General features: G+C 41.0%; 8 non-coding genes across 8 annotated transcripts; all 8 read right to left on the bottom strand.

Moving 5' to 3' along the window:
* Positions 1 to 181: 181 nt before the first annotated feature.
* On the bottom strand, positions 182 to 345 carry LOC131706999 (U1 spliceosomal RNA). The gene has a single exon (XR_009310913.1). It is a non-coding gene; the product is annotated as a U1 spliceosomal RNA (small nuclear RNA).
* An 891-nt stretch (positions 346 to 1,236) lies between these two features.
* Positions 1,237 to 1,355, bottom strand: LOC131707554 (5S ribosomal RNA). The gene has a single exon (XR_009311207.1). It is a non-coding gene; the product is annotated as a 5S ribosomal RNA (ribosomal RNA).
* A 1,733-nt stretch (positions 1,356 to 3,088) lies between these two features.
* LOC131706994 (U1 spliceosomal RNA) lies at positions 3,089 to 3,252 on the bottom strand. The gene has a single exon (XR_009310912.1). It is a non-coding gene; the product is annotated as a U1 spliceosomal RNA (small nuclear RNA).
* Positions 3,253 to 4,144: 892 nt separating this feature from the next.
* On the bottom strand, positions 4,145 to 4,263 carry LOC131707438 (5S ribosomal RNA). The gene has a single exon (XR_009311172.1). It is a non-coding gene; the product is annotated as a 5S ribosomal RNA (ribosomal RNA).
* Positions 4,264 to 5,994: 1,731 nt separating this feature from the next.
* LOC131706992 (U1 spliceosomal RNA) lies at positions 5,995 to 6,158 on the bottom strand. Its single transcript, XR_009310911.1, has one exon. It is a non-coding gene; the product is annotated as a U1 spliceosomal RNA (small nuclear RNA).
* Positions 6,159 to 7,050: 892 nt separating this feature from the next.
* Positions 7,051 to 7,169, bottom strand: LOC131707357 (5S ribosomal RNA). Its single transcript, XR_009311149.1, has one exon. It is a non-coding gene; the product is annotated as a 5S ribosomal RNA (ribosomal RNA).
* A 1,731-nt stretch (positions 7,170 to 8,900) lies between these two features.
* Positions 8,901 to 9,064, bottom strand: LOC131706990 (U1 spliceosomal RNA). The gene has a single exon (XR_009310910.1). It is a non-coding gene; the product is annotated as a U1 spliceosomal RNA (small nuclear RNA).
* An 892-nt stretch (positions 9,065 to 9,956) lies between these two features.
* On the bottom strand, positions 9,957 to 10,075 carry LOC131707340 (5S ribosomal RNA). Its single transcript, XR_009311129.1, has one exon. It is a non-coding gene; the product is annotated as a 5S ribosomal RNA (ribosomal RNA).
* Between the last annotated feature and the right edge of the window lie 383 nt (positions 10,076 to 10,458).

Raw genomic sequence — 10,458 nt, 5'->3', positions numbered from 1 at the left:
GCAGGAACCACGTAGCTATTTATTTGACAGTCAGAAAGCTAAAAACATTGAGCTCCTTTTAAAGAAAACCTGACTCCCTGTGTGACGAAGCCGCCTGCCGGAGAGTTGTTGAACAACTAGTGAGTGAGTGAGTTCCTTCCTGCGACGGGTTCGTGTTTGTTTCTGTCTTTGACCATAGTTTCAGGGGAGAGCGCGAACGCAGTCCCCCACTACCAGAAATTATGCAGTCGAGATTCCCGCATTTGGGGAATTCGCAGGGGTCAGCACAGCCGGAGTGCAATGGCCGAGCCTCGCCCTGGGTGAACCACCTTCATGATCATGGTATCTCCCCTGCCAGGTAAGTATGAGTTGTACACATTGCGAGTCGTCACCCGTCCACAAGAGACATTTTTCAAAGAAACGGTGCCTACATCTGCAATTTAAAGAAACACTCTTTTCCTAATATAACATTTTCATTGTTATCATAGCGCACTTTCCAGTCTGTTGGGTGTAATGGGTTCCTTCAGTTTTCAGTATAAGTATTTATAAATTGCATTCCCGTAATGCCTCTCGGTATATATTTGCATGCGCCTTTATCATTGGAGGACAAGATGCCAGGATTTACACAGGACGACGTCATTCGTGCAGCAGCATGTGAGATGTTCCGCAAAAGAAGCGACGGGTCTGTATACACGTCTGCGTAAACGAAATAAAAAAAATGTAACAAATGTACGACTTTCAAAAAGAAAGCAAGCAAAACATTGGTCAAACATTTGTTAAGGTCACACATAATATAAATAAACTCGAACGAATGAACGGGTCACTAAATCCGTTCTTGGTTGATATGCTCGTTTTGTTCTCTTGTTTGGCACAATAATCTAAACACGCAGTTTGTGGCTTTAAAACATGTCTCGTTCTGTTACTATAATAAAAAGTACTTCATCAACTGTTATTTCTTTTTTAATTAATTAAACTAACCATAACTAGCAAAACTCGTCAGTACTTTTGTCTTAACCCTGTTCACATTTGTTTGTATCGGACCGCTACTGGTAGTTTCGGCTTAGAATATAATACGATAACCCTTTCTGTCCTAACTCAGTTTTCAAAACCAGTAAAGGCTGATACAATACTTGTTCGTGTGTGGAATGGGACAATAAAAAAACCAAAAAAAGAAAACGATGTTTAGACTTACAGCTTCCAGGTTAGTAACATAAATAACAAGGGAAATAGCGCCCCCTGTCAAGCTGCAGAAAGAAAAGCTTACAGCACCTGGTATTCCCAGGCGGTCTCCCATCCAAGTACTAACCAGGCCCGACCTTGCTTAGCTTCCGAGATCAGACGAGATCGGGCGTTCTCAAGGTGGTATGGCCGTAAGCGAACGACAGTCTTGGTTTATCTCTTTCATAGTATTAAGTTAATATCATTCATGCAATGACAGGTTGGGGGAGGGATTTCCAGATCTCTAATTTGTCACAAACGTTAACATTTAAGCAGCTCTGGGCTCCACGTGTGCGGGCCCGTGTGTCCGTGTGTCTGTGTGTGTATATATAGCAGCATTAAAAGTGCCATTAGATTCTTGCGAAATTGTATGTTCACAAAGTAGTAGCCACACGTTGGCATTGAAAGTGTTAAGTTCTCAAAGGCATCCATTTTGTATATTACCCTCTTTTAGTTTGAATCTGCAGCAGTGTTGTAATGGATCTCAGCTGTACTGAGCTGTGTTGCCGTTGGAGGACTGTATGCCCTGAAACCATTTGATGTTTATTCTACAAAATAAATCCCCCTTTCAAACAACTCGTGTGGTTCTTTAGGCTGAGCAGTACTGCAAGGGTCCCTCTCCTCCAGTTAGAGACAGCATACATGTGGTTACATGATACATGGATGAAGGCTTATTGTGACTTGTTCGACTCCTCGAGACCATCACTTTCAATTCAAACACAAAATGTCTCGTTTTCAATCGCTCGACAACACCCACAGTACAGAAATGTGCATTAATGATCAACAAAATGAGAATACGTTAAAAAAAAAAAAAAAAAGATGTAAAGCTGGTAGATTCGTATCTCAGAGGAACGGGAAATTAAAACAAGGTAAAGGCAATCATCTAAATAAAGCTGAATCAATAACGGATAACGACATAGAACGTCTGTACAGAGCTGAAACACTATGTTTTAAAAAAACAACTGTACCGCTGAACCTCGTCTTCTTTAATATTAGCAACTTTGTAACTTTGATACACGTGCCGCTGACTCGTTACTTTGTCTTCTCAAGATGAAACACTTCACAATACATGTACATAAAACACTTTGGTACTTTCTAGAACATTATACGCTCCGAAAGAAAAAACAAAATCTCATTCCCAGTCTGACAGAGCCACCTGCTGGAGATATATAGATAATCGCTAATTGCTTTCAATACCTGTGTTTTTAACTTTGACTATAACATCAGGGGAGAGCGCGAACGCGATTGCAGCCCTGCTTGTAAATCTGCTTGTATGTGGTTTTATGTTGTCTAATTAAAGTGTTTGTCTGCCAAGATATGTTTTAAGGGGCTTAGTGGTCAGGTGGTTAAAGAAAAGCTCTTGTTACCGGGAGGTTCCTGGTTCAATCCCAGCTCAGCCACTGGCTCATTGTGTGTGACCCTGTCCCTGAGCAAGTCCCTTAACCTCCTTGTGCTCCTTCCTTCAAATGAGATGTAAAACCCAGGTCCTATTGTAAGTGACTCTGCAGCAGCAGCAGCAGCAGCAGCAGCAGCAGCAGTTGTGATGCACAGTTTATCTGAATAAAAAACATCAACTAAATAAATAAAACTGATAAGCTCGAAAATGATTTCCAATTATTTAAAATAAAAATAAAAACTTTGATACAGACACTGCTGAGTCTTTACTTTTAGTCTTGTCAATAAAAAATAACGAAACATGGAAATAGATGTGCAGGAACCACGTAGCTATTTATTTGACAGTCAGAAAGCTAAAAACATTGAGCTCCTTTTAAAGAAAACCTGACTCCCTGTGTGACGAAGCCGCCTGCCGGAGAGTTGTTGAACAACTAGTGAGTGAGTGAGTTCCTTCCTGCGACGGGTTCGTGTTTGTTTCTGTCTTTGACCATAGTTTCAGGGGAGAGCGCGAACGCAGTCCCCCACTACCAGAAATTATGCAGTCGAGATTCCCGCATTTGGGGAATTCGCAGGGGTCAGCACAGCCGGAGTGCAATGGCCGAGCCTCGCCCTGGGTGAACCACCTTCATGATCATGGTATCTCCCCTGCCAGGTAAGTATGAGTTGTACACATTGCGAGTCGTCACCCGTCCACAAGAGACATTTTTCAAAGAAACGGTGCCTACATCTGCAATTTAAAGAAACACTCTTTTCCTAATATAACATTTTCATTGTTATCATAGCGCACTTTCCAGTCTGTTGGGTGTAATGGGTTCCTTCAGTTTTCAGTATAAGTATTTATAAATTGCATTCCCGTAATGCCTCTCGGTATATATTTGCATGCGCCTTTATCATTGGAGGACAAGATGCCAGGATTTACACAGGACGACGTCATTCGTGCAGCAGCATGTGAGATGTTCCGCAAAAGAAGCGACGGGTCTGTATACACGTCTGCGTAAACGAAATAAAAAAAATGTAACAAATGTACGACTTTCAAAAAGAAAGCAAGCAAAACATTGGTCAAACATTTGTTAAGGTCACACATAATATAAATAAACTCGAACGAATGAACGGGTCACTAAATCCGTTCTTGGTTGATATGCTCGTTTTGTTCTCTTGTTTGGCACAATAATCTAAACACGCAGTTTGTGGCTTTAAAACATGTCTCGTTCTGTTACTATAATAAAAAGTACTTCATCAACTGTTATTTCTTTTTTTAATTAATTAAACTAACCATAACTAGCAAAACTCGTCAGTACTTTTGTCTTAACCCTGTTCACATTTGTTTGTATCGGACCGCTACTGGTAGTTTCGGCTTAGAATATAATACGATAACCCTTTCTGTCCTAACTCAGTTTTCAAAACCAGTAAAGGCTGATACAATACTTGTTCGTGTGTGGAATGGGACAATAAAAAAACCAAAAAAAGAAAACGATGTTTAGACTTACAGCTTCCAGGTTAGTAACATAAATAACAAGGGAAATAGCGCCCCCTGTCAAGCTGCAGAAAGAAAAGCTTACAGCACCTGGTATTCCCAGGCGGTCTCCCATCCAAGTACTAACCAGGCCCGACCTTGCTTAGCTTCCGAGATCAGACGAGATCGGGCGTTCTCAAGGTGGTATGGCCGTAAGCGAACGACAGTCTTGGTTTATCTCTTTCATAGTATTAAGTTAATATCATTCATGCAATGACAGGTTGGGGGAGGGATTTCCAGATCTCTAATTTGTCACAAACGTTAACATTTAAGCAGCTCTGGGCTCCACGTGTGCGGGCCCGTGTGTCCGTGTGTCTGTGTGTGTATATATAGCAGCATTAAAAGTGCCATTAGATTCTTGCGAAATTGTATGTTCACAAAGTAGTAGCCACACGTTGGCATTGAAAGTGTTAAGTTCTCAAAGGCATCCATTTTGTATATTACCCTCTTTTAGTTTGAATCTGCAGCAGTGTTGTAATGGATCTCAGCTGTACTGAGCTGTGTTGCCGTTGGAGGACTGTATGCCCTGAAACCAATTTGATGTTTATTCTACAAAATAAATCCCCCTTTCAAACAACTCGTGTGGTTCTTTAGGCTGAGCAGTACTGCAAGGGTCCCTCTCCTCCAGTTAGAGACAGCATACATGTGGTTACATGATACATGGATGAAGGCTTATTGTGACTTGTTCGACTCCTCGAGACCATCACTTTCAATTCCAACACAAAATGTCTCGTTTTCAATCGCTCGACAACACCCACAGTACAGAAATGTGCATTAATGATCAACAAAATGAGAATACGTTAAAAAAAAAAAAAAAAGATGTAAAGCTGGTAGATTCGTATCTCAGAGGAACGGGAAATTAAAACAAGGTAAAGGCAATCATCTAAATAAAGCTGAATCAATAACGGATAACGACATAGAACGTCTGTACAGAGCTGAAACACTATGTTTTAAAAAAAACAACTGTACCGCTGAACCTCGTCTTCTTTAATATTAGCAACTTTGTAACTTTGATACACGTGCCGCTGACTCGTTACTTTGTCTTCTCAAGATGAAACACTTCACAATACATGTACATAAAACACTTTGGTACTTTCTAGAACATTATACGCTCCGAAAGAAAAAACAAAATCTCATTCCCAGTCTGACAGAGCCACCTGCTGGAGATATATAGATAATCGCTAATTGCTTTCAATACCTGTGTTTTTAACTTTGACTATAACATCAGGGGAGAGCGCGAACGCGATTGCAGCCCTGCTTGTAAATCTGCTTGTATGTGGTTTTATGTTGTCTAATTAAAGTGTTTGTCTGCCAAGATATGTTTTAAGGGGCTTAGTGGTCAGGTGGTTAAAGAAAAGCTCTTGTTACCGGGAGGTTCCTGGTTCAATCCCAGCTCAGCCACTGGCTCATTGTGTGTGACCCTGTCCCTGAGCAAGTCCCTTAACCTCCTTGTGCTCCTTCCTTCAAATGAGATGTAAAACCCAGGTCCTATTGTAAGTGACTCTGCAGCAGCAGCAGCAGCAGCAGCAGCAGCAGTTGTGATGCACAGTTTATCTGAATAAAAAACATCAACTAAATAAATAAAACTGATAAGCTCGAAAATGATTTCCAATTATTTAAAATAAAAATAAAAACTTTGATACAGACACTGCTGAGTCTTTACTTTTAGTCTTGTCAATAAAAAATAACGAAACATGGAAATAGATGTGCAGGAACCACGTAGCTATTTATTTGACAGTCAGAAAGCTAAAAACATTGAGCTCCTTTTAAAGAAAACCTGACTCCCTGTGTGACGAAGCCGCCTGCCGGAGAGTTGTTGAACAACTAGTGAGTGAGTGAGTTCCTTCCTGCGACGGGTTCGTGTTTGTTTCTGTCTTTGACCATAGTTTCAGGGGAGAGCGCGAACGCAGTCCCCCACTACCAGAAATTATGCAGTCGAGATTCCCGCATTTGGGGAATTCGCAGGGGTCAGCACAGCCGGAGTGCAATGGCCGAGCCTCGCCCTGGGTGAACCACCTTCATGATCATGGTATCTCCCCTGCCAGGTAAGTATGAGTTGTACACATTGCGAGTCGTCACCCGTCCACAAGAGACATTTTTCAAAGAAACGGTGCCTACATCTGCAATTTAAAGAAACACTCTTTTCCTAATATAACATTTTCATTGTTATCATAGCGCACTTTCCAGTCTGTTGGGTGTAATGGGTTCCTTCAGTTTTCAGTATAAGTATTTATAAATTGCATTCCCGTAATGCCTCTCGGTATATATTTGCATGCGCCTTTATCATTGGAGGACAAGATGCCAGGATTTACACAGGACGACGTCATTCGTGCAGCAGCATGTGAGATGTTCCGCAAAAGAAGCGACGGGTCTGTATACACGTCTGCGTAAACGAAATAAAAAAAATGTAACAAATGTACGACTTTCAAAAAGAAAGCAAGCAAAACATTGGTCAAACATTTGTTAAGGTCACACATAATATAAATAAACTCGAACGAATGAACGGGTCACTAAATCCGTTCTTGGTTGATATGCTCGTTTTGTTCTCTTGTTTGGCACAATAATCTAAACACGCAGTTTGTGGCTTTAAAACATGTCTCGTTCTGTTACTATAATAAAAAGTACTTCATCAACTGTTATTTCTTTTTTTAATTAATTAAACTAACCATAACTAGCAAAACTCGTCAGTACTTTTGTCTTAACCCTGTTCACATTTGTTTGTATCGGACCGCTACTGGTAGTTTCGGCTTAGAATATAATACGATAACCCTTTCTGTCCTAACTCAGTTTTCAAAACCAGTAAAGGCTGATACAATACTTGTTCGTGTGTGGAATGGGACAATAAAAAAACCAAAAAAAGAAAACGATGTTTAGACTTACAGCTTCCAGGTTAGTAACATAAATAACAAGGGAAATAGCGCCCCCTGTCAAGCTGCAGAAAGAAAAGCTTACAGCACCTGGTATTCCCAGGCGGTCTCCCATCCAAGTACTAACCAGGCCCGACCTTGCTTAGCTTCCGAGATCAGACGAGATCGGGCGTTCTCAAGGTGGTATGGCCGTAAGCGAACGACAGTCTTGGTTTATCTCTTTCATAGTATTAAGTTAATATCATTCATGCAATGACAGGTTGGGGGAGGGATTTCCAGATCTCTAATTTGTCACAAACGTTAACATTTAAGCAGCTCTGGGCTCCACGTGTGCGGGCCCGTGTGTCCGTGTGTCTGTGTGTGTATATATAGCAGCATTAAAAGTGCCATTAGATTCTTGCGAAATTGTATGTTCACAAAGTAGTAGCCACACGTTGGCATTGAAAGTGTTAAGTTCTCAAAGGCATCCATTTTGTATATTACCCTCTTTTAGTTTGAATCTGCAGCAGTGTTGTAATGGATCTCAGCTGTACTGAGCTGTGTTGCCGTTGGAGGACTGTATGCCCTGAAACCAATTTGATGTTTATTCTACAAAATAAATCCCCCTTTCAAACAACTCGTGTGGTTCTTTAGGCTGAGCAGTACTGCAAGGGTCCCTCTCCTCCAGTTAGAGACAGCATACATGTGGTTACATGATACATGGATGAAGGCTTATTGTGACTTGTTCGACTCCTCGAGACCATCACTTTCAATTCCAACACAAAATGTCTCGTTTTCAATCGCTCGACAACACCCACAGTACAGAAATGTGCATTAATGATCAACAAAATGAGAATACGTTAAAAAAAAAAAAAAAAGATGTAAAGCTGGTAGATTCGTATCTCAGAGGAACGGGAAATTAAAACAAGGTAAAGGCAATCATCTAAATAAAGCTGAATCAATAACGGATAACGACATAGAACGTCTGTACAGAGCTGAAACACTATGTTTTAAAAAAAACAACTGTACCGCTGAACCTCGTCTTCTTTAATATTAGCAACTTTGTAACTTTGATACACGTGCCGCTGACTCGTTACTTTGTCTTCTCAAGATGAAACACTTCACAATACATGTACATAAAACACTTTGGTACTTTCTAGAACATTATACGCTCCGAAAGAAAAAACAAAATCTCATTCCCAGTCTGACAGAGCCACCTGCTGGAGATATATAGATAATCGCTAATTGCTTTCAATACCTGTGTTTTTAACTTTGACTATAACATCAGGGGAGAGCGCGAACGCGATTGCAGCCCTGCTTGTAAATCTGCTTGTATGTGGTTTTATGTTGTCTAATTAAAGTGTTTGTCTGCCAAGATATGTTTTAAGGGGCTTAGTGGTCAGGTGGTTAAAGAAAAGCTCTTGTTACCGGGAGGTTCCTGGTTCAATCCCAGCTCAGCCACTGGCTCATTGTGTGTGACCCTGTCCCTGAGCAAGTCCCTTAACCTCCTTGTGCTCCTTCCTTCAAATGAGATGTAAAACCCAGGTCCTATTGTAAGTGACTCTGCAGCAGCAGCAGCAGCAGCAGCAGCAGCAGTTGTGATGCACAGTTTATCTGAATAAAAAACATCAACTAAATAAATAAAACTGATAAGCTCGAAAATGATTTCCAATTATTTAAAATAAAAATAAAAACTTTGATACAGACACTGCTGAGTCTTTACTTTTAGTCTTGTCAATAAAAAATAACGAAACATGGAAATAGATGTGCAGGAACCACGTAGCTATTTATTTGACAGTCAGAAAGCTAAAAACATTGAGCTCCTTTTAAAGAAAACCTGACTCCCTGTGTGACGAAGCCGCCTGCCGGAGAGTTGTTGAACAACTAGTGAGTGAGTGAGTTCCTTCCTGCGACGGGTTCGTGTTTGTTTCTGTCTTTGACCATAGTTTCAGGGGAGAGCGCGAACGCAGTCCCCCACTACCAGAAATTATGCAGTCGAGATTCCCGCATTTGGGGAATTCGCAGGGGTCAGCACAGCCGGAGTGCAATGGCCGAGCCTCGCCCTGGGTGAACCACCTTCATGATCATGGTATCTCCCCTGCCAGGTAAGTATGAGTTGTACACATTGCGAGTCGTCACCCGTCCACAAGAGACATTTTTCAAAGAAACGGTGCCTACATCTGCAATTTAAAGAAACACTCTTTTCCTAATATAACATTTTCATTGTTATCATAGCGCACTTTCCAGTCTGTTGGGTGTAATGGGTTCCTTCAGTTTTCAGTATAAGTATTTATAAATTGCATTCCCGTAATGCCTCTCGGTATATATTTGCATGCGCCTTTATCATTGGAGGACAAGATGCCAGGATTTACACAGGACGACGTCATTCGTGCAGCAGCATGTGAGATGTTCCGCAAAAGAAGCGACGGGTCTGTATACACGTCTGCGTAAACGAAATAAAAAAAATGTAACAAATGTACGACTTTCAAAAAGAAAGCAAGCAAAACATTGGTCAAACATTTGTTAAGGTCACACATAATATAAATAAACTCGAACGAATGAACGGGTCACTAAATCCGTTCTTGGTTGATATGCTCGTTTTGTTCTCTTGTTTGGCACAATAATCTAAACACGCAGTTTGTGGCTTTAAAACATGTCTCGTTCTGTTACTATAATAAAAAGTACTTCATCAACTGTTATTTCTTTTTTTAATTAATTAAACTAACCATAACTAGCAAAACTCGTCAGTACTTTTGTCTTAACCCTGTTCACATTTGTTTGTATCGGACCGCTACTGGTAGTTTCGGCTTAGAATATAATACGATAACCCTTTCTGTCCTAACTCAGTTTTCAAAACCAGTAAAGGCTGATACAATACTTGTTCGTGTGTGGAATGGGACAATAAAAAAACCAAAAAAAGAAAACGATGTTTAGACTTACAGCTTCCAGGTTAGTAACATAAATAACAAGGGAAATAGCGCCCCCTGTCAAGCTGCAGAAAGAAAAGCTTACAGCACCTGGTATTCCCAGGCGGTCTCCCATCCAAGTACTAACCAGGCCCGACCTTGCTTAGCTTCCGAGATCAGACGAGATCGGGCGTTCTCAAGGTGGTATGGCCGTAAGCGAACGACAGTCTTGGTTTATCTCTTTCATAGTATTAAGTTAATATCATTCATGCAATGACAGGTTGGGGGAGGGATTTCCAGATCTCTAATTTGTCACAAACGTTAACATTTAAGCAGCTCTGGGCTCCACGTGTGCGGGCCCGTGTGTCCGTGTGTCTGTGTGTGTATATATAGCAGCATTAAAAGTGCCATTAGATTCTTGCGAAATTGTATGTTCACAAAGTAGTAGCCACACGTTGGCATTGAAAGTGTTAAGTTCTCAAAGGCATCCATTTTGTATATTACCCTCTTTTAGTTTGAATCTGCAGCAGTGTTGTAATGGATCTCAGCTGTACTGAGCTGTGTTGCCGTTGGAGGACTGTATGCCCTGAAACCAATTTGA

The sequence above is a fragment of the Acipenser ruthenus genome, chromosome 2 (assembly GCF_902713425.1).
Source record: "Acipenser ruthenus chromosome 2, fAciRut3.2 maternal haplotype, whole genome shotgun sequence".
Lineage (NCBI taxonomy): Eukaryota > Metazoa > Chordata > Actinopteri > Acipenseriformes > Acipenseridae > Acipenser > Acipenser ruthenus.
Note: the sequence above shows the minus strand (reverse complement) of the source record. Positions and strands in the feature narration are given on the sequence as shown.